At 57.4% G+C, this 14,845-nt stretch overlaps 1 protein-coding gene and 1 long non-coding RNA gene across 6 annotated transcripts in view; one reads left to right on the top strand and one right to left on the bottom strand.

Moving 5' to 3' along the window:
- Positions 1-368, bottom strand: part of TMLHE (trimethyllysine hydroxylase, epsilon) — a 17,676-nt gene extending 17,308 nt beyond the window's left edge. For 2 of the 4 annotated variants that reach the window (XM_065028146.1, XM_065028148.1), the window contains exon 1: positions 214-368. The gene's annotated coding sequence lies outside the window, so the exon portion shown is untranslated. Of the gene's footprint in view, positions 1-133 lie in introns of all 4 variants that reach the window. The other 2 variants (XM_065028147.1, XM_065028149.1) reach the window with 1 other exon arrangement.
- On the top strand, positions 358-14,845 carry LOC110360980 (uncharacterized). Of its 2 annotated transcripts, XR_010465777.1 has the most exons (4): positions 358-738; positions 971-5,038; positions 5,596-11,977; positions 13,423-14,845. It is a non-coding gene; the product is annotated as an uncharacterized LOC110360980 (long non-coding RNA). The 2 variants fall into 2 exon arrangements; XR_010465776.1 differs by having other exon boundaries at positions 358-11,977.

Here is a 14,845-nt window from a genome sequence, read left to right as displayed (position 1 = left end):
AAACAAAAAGAAAAACAACAAAAAAAAACCACGTTACAAACTGCACTTGCAGCTCCTGGTTCCTCAGCGGAGGCGGCCCAAGAGCAGCCCCGGCACTGCCCGCAGCCCGGCGGGCTCTTTTGGGACGACATACCCGGGGAGCGCAGGGTCCGGCCGCTCCAGCCGCCCCGGGAGCTGAGGGGACCGGGATCCCCCACCCCGCCCCCGACCCACCTCCGCAGCTCTCCCGAAGCTCGGACCCGCCCCGGCTCCTCCCGAGCAGCTTCACCGGGCCCCAAACCCGCGGGGCTGCGGCGGGGCCGGGCCGGGCCGGGAGCGGGGCCGCCCCGGGGCGGGGCTGCAGCACCGAGCGCCGCCCGCCATAGAGAGCGACCCGCGGGGTAGAGCGTCTGCAGCCATAGAGGTGGTAAGGGATGAGTAGTCCGAGACGGTAGCACGGACTGGAACAGCACCGCCTCTACGGGAGCGGGGCAAAGGGCGGCCCGCACTGGGCGGCGGCAGAAAACACCACCAAGCACCAACCCAGCGGGGATAAAGAGCTGGGAGGCCCTCGGATAGAGCGCCGCACGCACCATAGAGATCTGAGGAGGCAGCTAGAGCGCCACACGCAGCATAAGGACCTGGGTGTCCCCAGAGCGCGGAGGCGGCGAAGAGCCTCCGCGCATAGAGCCTGTCTCCGGGGGGCAGACGATGAGCGGCGCTACTAGGAACGCGAAGTGGAGCTTTACGGCTGTAATCGTAAGAGCATTCCGGGGGAATACCATAGAGAGGCCCTCCGTAGCCTAGAACGCCGCGGGGCGTGGTTGGGGGGGCGGGGGTGGTACTGCGAGAAGGCGGCGCATGCGCTCTGGGCCGGCGGCGGGAGGGCTGTGGTGCTGGTGGTTGCGGGACCGGGAGCGGGACCGGGAGCAGGGCCGTGCGCGGGCAGACGCGACCTTCTGCGGTATAAAATGCTGATTTTCATCTAAAGGCGGCGGAACCAGGCGAGCAGAGGGTTCGCCCGATGGAGCCCGCACCTCTCGGGCTGTGTTCCTGGGGGCATCGCGCAGCCGGAACCGCTGGGGACACCGCGGGGTTCCCTGGCCAGCAGCTCCTGGCACGGACGCTACGGGATCCTCTTCAACACGAAGTGTCTTCAGGGCAGGATGGTGGGACCGAGTTGTGTTTGGACACAGATCCAGAGGGATCCAAAAGCGGGAGCGTGCTGGCGGCACTGGGGATGGAATCCCAGGGACAGAATCCCAGAATGTCAGGAGTTGAAGGGCCCTGGAAAGCTCATCCAGTGCAATCCCCCCATGGAGCAGGAACACCCAGATGAGGTTACACAGGAAGGTGTCCAGGCGGGTTGGAATGTCTGCACAGAAGGAGACTCCACAACCTCCCTGGGCAGCCTGGGCCAGGCTCTGCCACCCTCACTGGGAACAAGTTTCTTCTCAAATTGAAGTGGAACCTCCTGTGTTCCAGTTTGCACCCATTGCCCCTTGTCCTGTCACTGGTTGTCACCAGAAGAGCCTGGCTCCATCCTCATGACACTCCCCCTTTCCATATTGATCCCCATGAATGAGTCCCCCCTCAGTCTCCTCTTGTCCAGCTCCAGAGCCCCAGCTCCCTCAGCCTTTCCTCACACGGGAGATGCTCCACTCCCTTCAGCATCTTGGTGGCTGCGCTGGACTCTCTCCAGCAGTTCCCTGTCCTGCTGGAACTGAGGGGCCACAACTGGACACAATATTCCAGGTGTGGTCTCCCCAGGGCAGAGCAGAGGGGCAGGAGAACCTCTCTGACCTACTGACCACCCCCTTCTAACCCACCCCAGGTACCATTGGCTTCCTGGCCACAAGGGCCCAGTGCTGGCTCATGGTCACCCTGCTGTCCCCAGGGCCCCCAGGTCCCTTTCCCCTACACTGCTCTCCAACAGGTAATTCCCCAACATGTACTGGAACCTGGGGACATGCGGCTGGAAGGCGGGGTGAGGATACAGGACACATGGTGGCACTGGAGCTCTGAAGTTTCGTTACACACGGGCAGCTTTAACTGGTCAGTCATGTGCTTACACATGACATTTCTGTTTCTGCAGAGGAGTGGAGCGCCCTCCCCCTGCACCCCCCTCATTGTCTGCTCAGCAGTTGACCCTGCCTGATTGGTGGTGCTGACGAGAAGCCCCTGCAGACCCAGTTTCTTCTGCAGTGGGTCTGAGGTCTCTGGCCTGTAGGGTGTACCAGGATGTCCCTGTCAGCTGAGGACAAGCTCTGGGGATGGCAGAACCTCCTGAAGTGAGCTAACCCAGCTGCTGCCCAGCACATGAGGCATCTTCTGAGCGGTGCTGAGCCCTGGTGTCCTCAGAGGTGCTGCAGGTGTGGGTCTCTCAGGGACAGGGCCACAGCCCTGGCAGGTGGCTGCACTGTCTCATGCTGGAGTTGGGGCAGGATGAGTCTCAGTTGTGCCTCCTGGTACTGGGGTGGACAAATCCTCCCAACAAAGCACACAGCGCTTTTCCCTAGTGTGGTATATATGCCGTGCCATATTTTCCATGCTCAGTTTTCCAAATTCCACATCTGGAATCTTGTGTCCAGTTGTGGCCCCTCAGTTCCAGCAGGACAGGGAACTGCTGGAGAGAGTCCAGCGCAGCCACCAAGATGCTGAAGGGAGTGGAGCATCTCCCGTGTGAGGAAAGGCTGAGGGAGCTGGGGCTCTTCAGGTTGGAGGAGACTGAGGGGTGACCTCATTAATGTTTACAGATATATAAAGGGTGAGTGTCAGGAGGAGGATGGAGCCAGGCTCGTCTCGGTGACAACCAGCAATAGGACAAGGGGCAACAGGTGCAAAGTGGAACGCAAGAGGTTCCACTTAAATTTGAGAAGAAATTTCTTCTCAGTGAGGGTGACAGAACACTGGCCCAGGCTGCCCAGGGAGGTTGTGGAGTCTCCTTCTCTGCAGACATTCCAACCCGCCTGGACACCTTCCTGTGTAACCTCATCTGGGTGTTCCTGCTCCATGGGGGGATTGCACTGGATGAGTTTCCAGGGCCCTTCCAACTCCTGACATTCTGGGATTCTTTGTGAAAATTCAGGCCTTTTGAGTCCTTCCAGTCTACCTGCTGTCACGCTCCTGGGTGCACTGGACTGGCAGGAGGCAGGTCAGCCACTTGCTGTGATTGCAGCGAGGGGACGTGGTGCCGCGTCACTGCAGCTTTCTATTTTCCAAGAGTGTTTTTCAGGAAAGGGATGGGGGTGGTGCCTGGAACAGGCAGAGGAGCTGAGGGGGATCTGCTGCTTCCCAAAAACTCAGTCCAGCTCCCAGGGGATATAAACAAGTTAGTCACTTCATGAGCTCACAGCAGAGGCATCTCAGCCTCCATGAGAATTTGTCACAGGCCCTTCCTGGGCTGCCAGGGTGCGAGTGTGCCCTGGTGTCAGCTCCCGAGGGGAGGCAGTGGCTATGGGTGGTGGGTGGTCCCATCTCCTCATGCTCGGGCAGTGCCTGTCACCCATCCCCTGGTTGTGGGGCAGGCGGTGCCGCAGCCCCAGCCCCCTAGGAGCTGCATTTGCCAGCTGCTGGTTCCCCCAAGTGCCCGGTGCTTCTGACAGGCACCTGCTGCTTGTCCCCGGCACGGGGGATCTCGTGTGCTGGGAAAGAGAGTGCCTGGGAGCTCCTGGGGATTTCCCAGGGAGAGCTGGGACCTGGGAATTTTCTGCCCCCCGCTTCTCCGCTTCTTCCTCCAGCAGCGGCTCTCACTCACATGCTACTCCCGGGGTCACAAACCGTTTTTAAAAAAAGCAACATCCCACACAATGCTCTTCCCTAACGGGTGCTGGTGACGAGGTACCGCATCCGGCCTGGGGGACACAGAATTAGCCCTCAGCCTGGGAACGGCCCTGCCAGTCCCTGCCGGCAGCCCCAGCACCACCGAGGTCATCGTCGCGTGTAGAGGAAAGTGACTCCGCATCCTACAGATGCATCCTCTGCTGGGCTCACTCGTTCCCTTCTGAGGGGTCGTGCAAGAAATCGGGCTCTTTCCCGCTCACGGGATTTCTCGGAGGTTGCGGTGCTGGTGTTGCGTGGTGCTTTCTGTGACGCACAGGCCACGCGCGGGTCTCTCTCTACACGTGGCTTCTGCCCTGGTAAAAATTGGGAGATATTTCCTCAGGTCAGGACAGAGAATTTGCATTTTACAGGAAATGCAGCAATTTCCCCAAGAGCGGCAAGAACAAAGGGTGGCCGAGCAGATAGATGATATTCCTGGAAATGGTTCGTAGGATAAAAATTCTGAAAAATGTCAGCGTGGGTGTAGGAACCATTTCATTTTGATGCACATCCAGCCCAACCTGAGTGTCATTGTCTGGCCCAACTCAACCCAATAAAATCTGAACAGCACAGCTCAAGATAACCCGGGTGATGCAACCAAACCCACCTCAACCCAGCTTGAGTGACCCAACATAACCCAAACCAACACAAATGACCCAACACAACCCAATGTGAATGACACAACCCAACCCAATGTGAAGTGATAGGATGAGAGGAAATGGCCTCAAACTGCACCAGGGGAGGTTGAGATTGGATATTGGGAGCAATTTCTTCCTGGAAAGGGCTGTGGGGCATTGGAACAGGTTGCCCAGGGCAGTGGTGGAGTCACCGTCCCTGGAGGGCTGAACAGATGCGGAGATGAGGTTCTTAGGAATGTGGTTTAGTGGTGGACTTGGATGTGCTGGGTTAATGGCTGGACTTGATAATCCTAAAGGTCTTTTCCAGCCTAAGTGATTCTAAGATTTGAAGTGAAATGACACAACCCAACACAAATGACTCCACCGAGCCTTAATGACACAACCCAATGTGAATGATACAACCTGTCTCAACTCAACCCAACCAAACCCATCATGGATGACACAGCACAGCAAGGCTGGAGGAAAATCCAGAAGGCAAAGGAGAGATGAGTCCATGGACTGGAGCTGGCTGGTCCTGACCTACCCCTGCTGCAAGGCTGTTGTAATGAAACACAAAGAGCAAAACAACCTCGGTCCACCAGGACTTCCCCTCTAAACAGGTAATGAAGTGGTGAAACATGGCTGAGCATTTGGGACCTGAGGGACCAGGGGGATTTTCTGGTGTCTAGTAAGGGGCTGAGCTTCTCTGCTCCTCTTAACTTCTCTCCTTTCATGACACTTAATAGGACTAAAGTCACCTCTGGACATCTCTCTCTTATGGTGATGTTGGTCAGTGATTTCAAGAGGCCTGAGGCACACAGCCCAGCAGGAAAACCCGGAGCACACAGCCATGTTAAGAAAACGAGCTAAAAACCGAAGCAAAGCCCCTGCTGCGGCGTGCGGCCGCCTGTGCAGCGCTTGATCCAAGGGCTGTCGGAGCTGAGGGACAAGTGCTGGGTCCCGCCGGGCGCAGTGTTGAGCTGCCCCCACGGCCGCTCCTCCATCTCCAGCTTCGCTGCTCCAGCATTGCTTCTCCCTGAGGACAAGCTCCCACTCCCAAAAATGCATCACGTCCCCATAGAAACACAAATGCTTATTTATTTGACTTGTTTCAGTATTTGGTATTTAATTTAATTCCCCCCCCGCCTCCCTCTCTCTCTCTGTTTTTTTTTTCCAGTTGTTCGAAGGAAGGAAGGAAGCCCAAACTCAGATGTTTGTTTGTTCTGTCCTGGCTGATGTTCCCTTGGTCACGCTCCAGTGGCTGATAAACTGGCAGGGAACCGGATCGTGGAGCACGGCGGAGCCTGGGAAAGGCCGGGACCTTGCTTCCCCGCCCTTACATCATGGTTTCTCTCCGATTAGCTTGGCCAGGGAGGCTGTGTACTGCCAGCTGCCTTCGCTCTCTCCACTCCACCTCCGGCAGGCCCCTTCATCACCAGCTGGCAGGACAGCTCTTGGTGGGATGTCTGAAACAAGAGCATCTCCCCACCATCCAGGTTCCCTCCACCCTGTCCTGGTGGCATCTGCTGAGCCCCTGACCCACGGTGTGTCTGGGACCCATGGGTCACCCCTGGCTGTGGGACCGTGGAAGGGGAGAGCCCACAAGGGATCTGGGCTGGGGTGTGAGCTGCGCTCATCTCACAGACCTTCACCCTCTTCATCCAGGCAGATCCCACCCAAGCACGGGCACTCGGTGGTGTCCAAGGCCATTACAGACCCCAGACAGAGGAGGGGGGATGCGTGTGGGTCTGAGCAACCAGCCAGGACCTCATCCCGCAGCTCCTGACATGAGCCATGAGGTTGGAAAGTCTCCCTCTGAGCTGGAATATGTGCCCAACGTGGCTCCTAAGAGGCAAATATTTACAAGGTATTGAATATGTGCCACGGGTGAGCGATGGGTGGGGGAGCTGGAGGCTTTGTGGTCCTCTCACTCCCTGTTGAGGGCAGGGACGTGGTTCAAGGGAAAGAGGAATATGCAAAAGGGGCTCGATCAGCTCAGGAAACTTCCAAAGCTCCTCTGGGAAGAGCCTCTGCCCAGGGATGTTGGGGTGGCTCTGGGAGAGGTGAAACCTTGCCTCGTCCTGCAGGATCCCTGGGGTCGGAGACGCTTTTGGGTGGGCTCAGGAGATGGGTCCCTGGGACCCCAGCAGGATAGAGGAAGGTGCTGGAGATACTGCAGGGAGAAGTGTGGTGGAAAACACTGGAGCGAGAAGGCAACAGGAGGTTGTGTCTCTGCTATAAATTGAGTGTTTGCTTTCAGTGGTCTTTTCTTTGCCGCAGTGCAGGACACCCTGAAGATGCCCTTTGGGTGCTTTGGGTGTTGCCTCCTTAGGGAAGGGCAGTAGGAAATGTGGGTGTCCCTCCCCACCACCCAGATCGTGCTGGTGTCCTCACTCAGGACACTTGAACTCTCAGCCAAGGCAATGCAGGTGTCTCCCAAACCTCCTGCTTTGTGCCCCACATCCCAGCAGCTCATCTGCCTCTTGGTCCCCTACCATGGAACAGTTTTTCCCTGGGCTCCCGGTAAATTCCCTCCTTTGTTTCAGCATCTCAGTGCCCTGGGAAAGCTGAAAACAGTCACTCGAATGATGCAGAGCACCACTGTGAGCATCTGAGTCCAGCAAGGAGACAGGAGGGGCTGGGGAGGAGGGTCTCTCTCTGCCCAGCCTTCGGCACAACGTCCCCTGCCCCTTCCATGGTGTCCCCAGTGTGGGGTTCTTTCCTGGGGATGCTCTGGGGGGTCCCCAGGCTCTGTACAAGGCCAGGTGACCCCCAGCACCATACGGTGCAGCAGCTACTGCGCTGGCTTGCTGCCTGCTGGCCCAGGCACTCATTCCAGCGGATAATATATAGCTTTGATGCTGCTAATTGGAGCTCTTTCCCTACACTTCCTCCTTTCAATCTTCCTCTGCCCTCGGCTCTGCAGGGTCAATAAGCGATTCGCATTAAAGCCGAGTCTGTGTTGATTCCCGTGTGTCTACGGCAGCCGGGTCTCTGCCGGGGGGCTGGGAGGAGGGGGCTGCGTCAGCAGGATGAGTCCTCCAGACCCTCCAGGGATGGGAGACAAATCCTTCCAGGTCTTCTCCATCCAAACCTTCTCCTGCCACACAGCTCTGCTGCCTTTCCCTGAGCCCCTGGGGTCCTCCTGCTCCTTCTCTGTCTCCTCTCCTCCCCTGAGCCCCTGCCTCTCCTCTGGCCGATCCCTCGCCTCAGGCTGGCCATCAGCAGACAGCTGCTATCGATTTTCCTGGTTCAGCAAAACCCAGCAGTGAGGGGAGTGCGAGCCCGAGCCAGGCAGAGGTGACACATATGATGGCAGCGCTGTCACATCTGCAGGCCGGGTGTGAGGGTGATGTGGGAGCTGGCTGGGGAGAGCTGCCACGGTCCCCCAGGTGCCTGCCAGTGCTGTGTCTGATTTTCTGGGAGATGTGGGTGGCTCTTCCTCCCCTGTGCCCTGAGCAGCCCTGGTTCATGAAATCCAGTGGTGGGGAAAAGCGGGTTCCCCATGGGACCCTTCTGGAAACCCTTCAGTGGGGAAGCAGGAAATCCTCAGCCCTCGCTGTGTTGGGGATGAGCAGTCCTTTGGTGTCTCCAAACAGACCCATGTGCTTTCCCCATGATTTTCTCAAGCCCATTCCCAGCTGAAATCCTACACATCCCCCTGAGCTTTCTGGGGACACCAGCAGTGGGGGAGAAGCTACGTCCAACAGTGTGGCTGGATCATAACCCTCCTTGTGATGACCCCAGGCGAAGATGCTTTGATTGTGGTGTCCTGGAGAGCAGCAGCCAACCTCCTCCTCTGGCTGTGCCCTGGGGATCTTCCGCATCTCCCATAGCATGGGAGCAGGAAGAATCCTTCCCAAATTACTGCAGGCTGAGGATAAGCCGTTGCACCTATCGGAAGTGCTAAACTGTGTCAGGAACCACAAAACAACTTAATTTCCTGATTTCCACAAACATATTCTTGGTAATGTCCTCCAGAAAGGGAGGAGTGGACCAGTGTGGGCAGAGACACGTCCTTCCTTTGAACTATATTGCCTGTGTGTTGTGGAGCAGCAGGTCCTCTCCCAGGCTGCTGTCACACCCTCCTCTCATGGAAAATAATAAAATCTTCAGCCTCTCATTACCCTGTAGGAAAACTTCCAGCCTCGCATCACCCCCACCCTGGGAAATGGGGTGTCCCTGGAGGGACAGACACCCCAGGTGCTGGTGCAGGGACGGGGCAGCATCTGCGCTGTCTCATGTCCCTCCACAGAGATGGGGAAGGTGAGCCTTTACACAGCCAAAGTTTGCCCTCCTGTGCCAGGATGCTGCCCCACAGCAGATATTTGGGGAGGATGGGGATTGGTGAGTGGGAGAAGGTGGGATGAGTCAGGTGGAGCCACACAGAAACCAAGCCGGTTAATCCAGGGCCTCAGTGGCTCCGTGTGTCCGAGCTGAGAGTTGGAGCCCTACTAGGAGCCATGTCCCATGTCCCCAGCTCTGCCTCATGGATCCTGCGCAGGCTCCCAAGCATCATCCCTGTGCCTGATCCATTGCACTGGCGGCTCAGCCTGTGGCTCCTTTCCCAGCCTGTGGGGACCCTGAGGGGACACCGCCTTGAGCAGAGCTCTGCAGCTCAAACTGCCCAACAAAACACTGTGGTCTCCTTGCAAGGTGTCCAGCTCTGCTGGATGTGGTCCCTGAGCAAGGGTCAGCCCAATGCTACCCACCTCTGAGGAAGGAGACGAGAGTGGTGACACGTAGAGGTCCCAGAGCAAGGGCAGCTCTGCCCACACTGAAGGCAGCATGACTGCGGAGAGCTGCCTGCTAACTGTCCCCCTCTGCTCTGTCCCGCTCGGGACATCCCTGGCCTCACCCCCTCTGCTCCCTCCACCACCCCAGGGATACCCTTCACCCCAAGGCCACTGCTTTGGCTGCTGCACAGCCCCTTTCCCCATCCGTCCCAACTTTCCCACCGCCTGCAGCGGGGCCTGGCCCTGCCCCAGCCTTTCCATGGCCCCTTGGGTCTGGCTTGGAGCGGAGGAATGTGCCTCTCCAAGCCCAGGGTCTCTTTGTCCTAATAAGTGGCCCTGGGGGGGTGGGTCTTGGTGTCAGGGGCGCTTGGCACAAGGACAGACAGTGTGGTTGTCCCCACCCAGGCAAACCTTTGTGCTCAGCCCGCCCTGGTGACACAGCACAGAGCAGCAGCATCCCTGGGGATCATCCATGGACTGCCAGGACCTGCCCACCTGCTCAGGGAAGCCTTGGGAACAGCTGGGGCAGTGCTCAGCCCTGTATGGGTATCTTCCTCCTCCCCTTTCCCAGCTCATTCAGGGGTTTTAAGCATTTTGCTGCTCCCTGTCACCAGCTCTGGGGCTGCCGAGGAGGGGGGGCATGGTGCTGGGGTTCACATTGGTGCCAGTGTGCAACCCTGGCAACAACACCCCTCCTTGTTGTGTGCTCAGCCCCCCTTTCCTCCTGGTTGTGGGTCCCACCACACCAAGTCCTAGTGGGTGGGATCTGCAGCCGGACAAGCTCCAGTCACTGCGGAAATGTGGGGTTTTTTTGGGGGGTGTTACTGGTGGGGGCCTGAAACCTGTCTTGGAAGATGCTTCTACTGGGAACCACAGTGAAGGATGGATGAGCTGGGTTTGCAAGACCCTGGAGCAGAGCACCAGTTCACTATGGGTCTGACCATCACCCTCTCCACTTCTCTGGCTGCAGACGGGCTCAGTTTAGGGACAGCAGGGGAAATCTGTCCCCTGCTGTGCTGGAAGTGGCGACAGGCCACCTTTCTGGCTCAACTTGGAGACCTTCAACCTCCAAGGTGTTGCCTGCACCTCAGGGCCTTCCTTATAGGGTTTGAGCACCTTCTGCTGTGCCATGTCCAACGGGTCATGTCCGGGGGATTTTTGGGGCTCACACCAGAGCAGGTGTGAGGAGGTGGGAAGGTGGGGAGGTGGGAAACGGGCTGTGTTGTGAGTCAGTGGGAGACAGGGTGTCAGGGGATCATGGCCATGGGGCAGAGCCTCTCCATCTCGGCAGAGGAAGGCAAGGAGGGGAGAGAAGGTCAGCAAAGTTTTTGTCTGGCCCAAAAGCGCTTAGGCAGGAGCGTCCGAGCCTCCACATAACCACTGTTATTTAATTTATTTTTTCTAAATAAAAAAAAAGGAAGGAAGTTAATAAATAATGTAAAGTGGAGAATGCATTAATGAAAGAGAGCGATGGAGAGAGAGGAAAAGAGAGGAAGGGACAGGGCAGAGTGAGAGCACGGAGGAGGGGGAGAGAGATATTCCTGCCTGTATCGATTGGATATGATTACATTAGATCTATCAAATATTCATACTACATTCCACAAGAGGTCATTGTGTGTGTTTTTCCAATTTAGCTCTGCCTTGGCACAAGAAGCAGGCTCCGAGTGGGGAAAAGGCTGTGCAAACGGCTCCAGCTCTGCGGCCCCAGGGCTGCCGGCTCCCCCTCACCACAGGGATGTCACCCACTGGGTGCCCTGGGTTGGTGACATGGTCGGGGTGTTGGGGCTGGGGGTGAGTGTGGAGGTGGATGCTGAAGGGGGTGGGGAGGGGATGCTGAGATGGCTGCTGGCCCTGCAGGTCCTTCGCAAAGCCCTTGATGGCCGTGGATTGTGTGTGGACACGGCGACCGCTGCTTAAATAGAGCCGTGAGGGCACGCGTGTCCCAGCTCCAGCACTCCGCTCCTCCCCAGCCAGCTTTCCTGCTCCCTCCTCAGGCAAACTCAGCAGCTGGTGACCACTATTTACTGGTCACTAGAGGCTGCTCCTTACCCAAGAGCACCTTAATGGGTGATTTTAACTGGGACGTCACTGTGCCAGCCGGGAAGGGGTCAGCCCAGGCCACGAAGGGAGGCAGGAGGTGGCTGAGCTGCTGCATGGAGGGCAGGCAGGAATGTGGGGCAGGTCTACCACCATGGTGCCCATCTAGGGCACACCAGCTCCTCTCACCCTGCCTCCATCCCCTCCGTGCTGTCTTTGCTGGCTGGGATCCTCACAGAGCCAGGTGCCTCCAGGGAAAGGACCGCAAGGGAGGAGGACCCGCAGCTCAACGGTCCTGTCTCAGGTGGCTTTCAAGGACAGAGTGGCTGGTGAGAACAATCAGAGTGGGCTGAGCCCACCTTGCAAAACCCTCCTGCAGTGGTCCTTCAGCCTGAGAAGGCAGTTGAGGCACTACCATGTGAGGCACTACCATGTGAGGCACTTCCCTTGTCTGTGCCTCAGTTTCCCCATGCTGCGGGTGGGGGACACAGCCCCGTGCCTCCACCTTCCCGCAGCATCCCCTGGGCACTGCTGCCATACCTGTGGCCCCCAGCCCCAGCCCCTGTGCCGAGGCCCCCACTGCTCTTCTCCCCGGTGTGGCCCTGGCCGGCGCGAGCCAGAGCTGTGTTCTCTCCTTACATTAATAAAAATTTTACAGCACGGTGGCAGGAAATGCATTTTGAGTTCATCTGCTGCAGCTATTAGATTACCAGGAAATGGCTGGCTGGCCGGCGGCCAGAGCCTCCGAAGGGCCGGCGCACGCCTGGCGCAGAGCGGAGGGAGAAGGTGAGCGGACCCCATCGTGCTGCCGGGCACTGGGCTGAGCCGATCAGACCAGCCCTGATTATCTTGGATGTCCCCATGGTGTGCCAGGATGTTCCCCAGCAGCTTGGCCCGTGCCCCTGCGGTGCTGGGGCGCCTGGAGAGGCAGAGCAAGGGATGCTCTGAGGTGGCAGGGATGGACCCACTCATGGCTGTTTTGGGCAGCTGGGCCAAGCCGAAAAAGCATCTATTGATGAACCTTTGCTCCATCCTAATAGCAGCAGAGCCCAGATCGGCTGCAGACCTTGCTGGGGCTGAACCGTGCTAGGAGCGGAGAGAGATGGAAGATTTGGGGCTGGGATAGGGAGGGTGCATGCACCTAGCAAGGAAGGTCTCTGCAGAGGTTGGATGTTCCAAACCATGGGATTTTGGGCCATCAGGCTGGGCTGGAGTCAAGAGGAGCATGGGAAGGTGTTAAATTTGTGTTGTCTTTAACAAAGCTGGGAGGAGGGGGTAGGTGCGCTGGCTATAAATACCTCCTATAAATACCTGCGAGGTGGCGGTGCTAATGAAGGGAGGGAATTGTGAGCAGCCCCTCAGAGAGGGGGGCCAGCAGCAGCGGTGGCTCCCAGGGCTCAGGGGAGGGATGCGGTTTTTAGGCTAGGTGATGTTTCTAGGAGGGCCCTCTTGGAAGTGACTGTGGCTGAGGGCTGGGGCTGGCCTCTACAGGTGGGACAGCTTCATGCCGTGACCCTCTGGGTCCAGTCTGGAGATGTACCGCGGGTTCTCTGTGCCTTTGGTGGAGATGATGCCCTGGGGGCTGCAGCTGCGCTGGCTCTGTCCCCATTCTGCCTGCACTTTCGCATCTTCCTAGGGTGCAGCACGTGGTCCCTCCATTTGGAGTGATCTGATGTGCATCCAGGAGCGGGGCTGGGCTCTGGAGCGATGCTGGAGGCATCTCAGACCCTTGCTGCCTTCTTGGCCTCCCAAAATCCTGGGTCTGTGTACAGGATGCTGCTTTTGGGTAGGAGTTGACCCCAGCCCTCTGCTTCCCCAGCCCCGCTGCGGTGACATCTCCTCTCTGGTCTCTGCAAGCCAGGACCAGATGGAAGAGGACACCTGGGCAACAAGAAATGAGGGATGGCAAAGGGAAGAAAGGGATGATGGAAGGGAGTGGAGCAAGCAATGGAGCAAAGTGTGGGGAGAAAGCAAGGTCTGAGCCTTGCTGAGGTTTATTAAAGTTTAACAGAAAAGAAACCCTGGTTTGCGTGGAGGGGACCAGCTATTTTTAGCTGTGGGTAGGATGTCAGCTCTGAAAATAGCCTGCTACCAGATCCTAATGAAATCCTCTCTCTTTGGCTCTCACCCGGAGCGAGTTTGGAGGGGGAGGATCGCTGTCACACCCGCAGCCGAGGAGCTCCTGACATTCACAATGACTCGCCTTATTTTTTTTGTCTTTCCCCCTCCAGTTTCTCCTATTCTTCGCTGGCTCTGCCTTACGCCGAGCAGAGGAGTCACCAGCCAAAAAAGTGAATGCGGGGGTGATGCTGCTTAGCTACAGCCAAATCCCAGGCAACATGTGACCAGATTGGCAATTTAATACCAAGCCTTTCTCCCCTGCGCTCGCGTGCACTCAAGTTAAAGTGACATTGAAATGGGAACTCAAAGTGCTGAAGGCAAAGAGATTGTGGGGAGCTGCCTCCCTTCCCTCTGCCTCCATCCGTGGGGAATGAGTTTTGCTCAGTGGGGCAGGGGAAGGCTTGGTCTGGAGTGGGAAGAGAGGTACTTGGGCATGGGAGGATGCTCAGGTCAGGCACCTGGGCTTGGACAAGAGGTGGAAGATCTGCTGTTGAGTGCATGGGCCAGCTGGTCTGTGGAGAGCTGAGCACATCTGGGCTCATCATCTGCAGGAGGGATACCTGATACAAGTGGTAGAGCTTGGTCTGGGACCTCTAGAAAGCCCGAAGAAGATCTGGAATAGTAGCTGGTGACTGCTCCTAGAAAAGATCACCGTGGTGGAGAAGCATCACTGTGAGCGTGAAGGCATAGGAGCCAGGGAGAGAGTTGACCCTGAGGACTTGGGGACAGAAGAGACGGCTGTGGGAGCATCACGTCCCCATCAAGGCAGCAGTTGAATGTGCCACATAGACACAGGTTGGATGAAACCACATGTTCTGTGAATGCAGGGTCAGACCTGACAAGAGGAACTGGTGCTCCATGGGCTTTTTGGGGACATTCAGGGTCCAGAGGGTGCAAACCCTTTGGTACTTGGTGGGTGTAGCAATGGGTTTTGGGCTGGAAAACACACATCACCCACCCATGGCACCCTGCACAGAGCTACCGCTTTGGCTCACCAAGCCAGCCTGCTCCTAATGAGAATGAGAAGCCTTCAGCTCTGCACCCTTCATCTGCGGATGGAAGGGTCCCAGGCAGCTGGCTGGCTGGTGCGGTGTGAGGCACCCAACTCCCAGAGCTTGTACCTCAGGCAGAATGTGTGCACAGGCATCTGCCAGTGCTTCCAGGGAGCTGGAGTTGACAGTTTCCTGGTGAGGAAATGCTTGTGTTGACAGACCCCCCAATATCTCTACAACCAACGCACCGTCTGGCTTTCCCTGTCCTGCTTGGGTTCCCAAGGGGCTCATGGCCGTGGTCGCTGTGTCGCACATTTTGAGTGGCACTTGCTGCTTTAATTGTGTCTTCGCTCTGGTTTCTCTGCTGGGAGGGCAACGTAGATTTGGGTAGGGGACCTCGCGGGGACAAACGTGTTTTCTGTAGAAGAAAACCTGCTGTGGAAGCACAGGGAGCTCATTGATGTACTGGGGTGCCCTGAACTTTGCCCAACACTTGGCATTTGCTATACACAATGGGGCATGGGGAAAAAAAATAAATAAA

Source organism: Columba livia, chromosome 12, assembly GCF_036013475.1.
Source record: "Columba livia isolate bColLiv1 breed racing homer chromosome 12, bColLiv1.pat.W.v2, whole genome shotgun sequence".
NCBI classification, from domain to species: domain Eukaryota; kingdom Metazoa; phylum Chordata; class Aves; order Columbiformes; family Columbidae; genus Columba; species Columba livia.
Note: the sequence above shows the minus strand (reverse complement) of the source record. Positions and strands in the feature narration are given on the sequence as shown.